Source organism: Lactuca saligna, chromosome 2 (assembly GCF_052625555.1).
Source record: "Lactuca saligna cultivar CGN05327 chromosome 2, ASM5262555v1, whole genome shotgun sequence".
In the NCBI taxonomy this organism is placed as follows: Eukaryota; Viridiplantae; Streptophyta; class Magnoliopsida; order Asterales; family Asteraceae; genus Lactuca; species Lactuca saligna.
Window position 1 is genome coordinate 13,210,520 of NC_136418.1, and position 3,574 is coordinate 13,214,093.

Here is a 3,574-nt window from a genome sequence, read left to right on the forward strand (position 1 = left end):
AAAAGTACCATAATGGAGTGCTAAACATGGTCACGTTAGCAATCCATATGATTACCGACATGTATCCTCTCTCCAATCCTTCAGATCTCTGCTCCCGTTAGCTTAACGGCCTTCCGGCCACCTTCTAGACCCTCAAAACGGCTTAACAGAAGTTAATTGTCGACTAAAATTAGGTTGGAAGTCGAATCCCCCTCCTGGTTAGCTGAAAATCGACATTTATAGTCTTTGTAGCCGACCTAAGTACGCTGGGCGTACTTAGGTTTACGCGGCGCGTACTCAAGATAACTACGTGATTGAAGTTATCTGATGCAAGTCTTTACGCGGGGCGTACCCTAAAGGTACGCGAGGTGTAATCCTCTGATTCTCAAATTTCATTCCTTTAAGCTTTGAATTCCGGTTTCCGCTTCAGTCTTTTCTTTTGTGCTTTATCGACAACGAATAACTGCAAAACATGATTCAAAGCATTATTAGTACTTTTTAGTTCTAAAATAAAATAAATAAGGCTAAAATATTAAGATAAAGTGCATAAAAATATATATCAAAATACACATATCAAAATACCCCACACTTAGCCTTTGCTTGCCCCCAAGCAAATTTACTTTTATTTTACCAATATTGCACTAAACAATCCATTTAAAACTCAGCCATTATGCCAAGACCTCAACGCATGCATTTGTGTCTAAAATTTTCCTAAAGTACCCCCCATACTTTAAATACTCACAATGTTCATAAACACTTGCCCACTTTTTCCGAACAATGCTCATTTTATGCAACCCTCCGAATCCATCCGCAGAAAACCTCCTAACCTCAAGGTATTTTTAGTTGAGCAACCTAAGCATACATAATCTAGAATTAAAATTTATGATACCACTATGGAGCTTTTAGGAATTCTTCACTTTCTTGACAATTTGATCTTTGATTTCTTTGAATTCACCACCTTATTTGATTTCTTGGTATCTTCAACTTTTTGAATTTCTTGGAATTTTGATCTTTTGATCTTCACTTTATTTGCTCCAAAATTCTTCAAACTTTTTCGTAATTCTCTCTTTTTTTTACATGTACCTCTCTTTTTTCACTCAAAACCTACATGCTTAAGCAGAGGCGCTCAACCTCAACCTTTATTGGTTAATGATAATAATTTTCCTGGATACATTTCAGGTTTAGGCTGCTAAACATATTGCATCCTTCAAACCGAGCGGGGTTATGTTTTTGTTCCATGATTTCACTAAAATAAGGGAAGCCACAAATGCACTATAACGTATATTGGCTCAACTAAACATTTGAGTTCTCATCGGATCATCTCGTACAATATTAGCAAAATTTTAAATTATCACTAGATTTTTCTAAATTAAACTATTATTTCAAGTTTTCTTTTAAATTTTTAAATTTCCCTAAATCTAGCAATTTCCAACTATTATTTCATTATTAAATTTCCCTAAATCTAGCAATTTCCAACTATTATTTCATTATTAAATTTCCCTAAATCTAGCAATTTCCAACTATTATTTCATTTTTATAATTTACTTTTACCGACCCCCTACCCCACACTTATTTTATACAATGCCCTCATTGTATGCTAAAACAAATTAAGAACATAAAAAGGGAGAAAAAGGAACAGACTCCCCTGGGTAGTTGTGGCGAGATCAAATGGGGCTGCTACAGGTTGCTTCAAATATTGCTGAAAAACTGAAAACTGGAACTGCTGCTTGTCGTGGCAGTCGGAACGATATTTCTTCCTTGCGTCGAAATACAACTCTAATAAAGATGCACCCCACACTTATGCCAAATTGTGGGTCTTGACTATAATCTTCGAACTCTCACATGGCTCTCTCTAGCAATAGTCGGACCTAGCTGCTGAACTTACTGCCAGCTTCCTAAGGGCGAATATTCTGCATAAATCTAAACAACCATAGAGCATCAACATGGAAAACAAAAGTAAAACAAACTAAATCAAAGTTTAATTACAGACCAAATACTACTAAACTAAAAATAACACAAAACAAATAAACAAAATCAAAAGGATCACTCATCATCTCCATCATCATGTGGTTGTGTCCCAGAAGTACCGGCCCCATCAAATCGTGACTGGAATGGTGGTGGAAAGGGAACCGAATACAGAAATCCCTGATAGGCAAAGAATGCATGCAATGCATTCCCTTGCCACCGCTGTTGCGCGTCCACATGTGCAACATACTTACGCAAGTTCATTCGCTGATGTACACGGGGCGTAACACAAGGGTACGCGGGGCGTAACACAAGGGTACGCGGGGCGTAACCCCAACACCCTGAAATGTTCATTCGCGATTCGGGTCTTATTACGCATGGTATAATCATACTTACGCAAGGCGTAAGTTTAAAATTTCCCTTTTTCTTTTAATTGAATTTCCTTTTCTTTTTAATCATTTAATCAAGGGACTTAAAACTTTATTATTATTTTTTTTTCTTTTTAATTCCTTCAACTAATGATGACTTCACATTGAATGATAAAAAAAATTGAGATGTCATAATCACTTATCTTTGTCAAGATCAAACAACAATGGTTAATCAAAAACCTTTGCATGCAAGAATTGGTTTACGAAAACACCCACTTTCGGGACTCGTTAGAATATTTCCTTTGTTTTCCTTGCACCTTTAACTAGAAGCGGAACAAGAAGTGACCTAACTAGTCAAGAACAGCAAGAGCTCGGTCTTCCACTTAACCACCACAATACGCCTTGCTATACTACGTCTCATGGATTGAGTTGGACAAATCAACAAAGTAGTAGGCTAAGCAGGTCAAGAATTCCCTAATCGCTTGCAATCACGAAATCCATGCAAAAAGTAAAGTCAAGCAATGTGTACTATCCAAAATTCCTGCAAAATAAAAACAAGAACCTTCCCGACAAGTGAAATGATATCATCGAAAATCAAACTAAAAGTAAAATCTAACTAAAAACAAATAACGAATAATCAAATAAACTAAATTAATGACAAACCGTTCCCCGGCAACGACGCCAAAAACTTGATGTGCACGAAAGTACCCATTAATTTTAATATTTATAACCTAACAAACTTAGACTAACTATGCACTTATAGGCAGTGTACCTAGTCAGATTACAGTATAGCTTAGGTAAGTCGGGTGTCGATCACAGGGAATGGTGGATTAATTTAATATATTTGATTATAGGTTACACGAAAAGAATAAAAGACATAATTTGATAAATCTCAAACTAATAATTAATTAACCATCCTCGATAAACTAACAGGAAAACAAATCTCTTTAGGTACTTTGGTTTAGACAAATTCCACCTTGAAAACATAAACAATTGCATACACAAATTCATTTATTCATGTTCACCGATTCCTAAATTGATTAGATTCGTGTTCACTATAACTAATCCTTTAGCAAACAAGTCAATTCAAACAGTGATCAATTGGTTAAACTAACATGCTTCCTAGTGTTCAGTTCGTATCAAGCAAGACTTGTAAATATAGTTACTTTAAACATTTAATTAACCTCTTGTTGATGGTCATCAAACAAGGCTCACACATTAACTTACTTATTCCCAAGTTAATCCTAGTTTCACATTCGTTA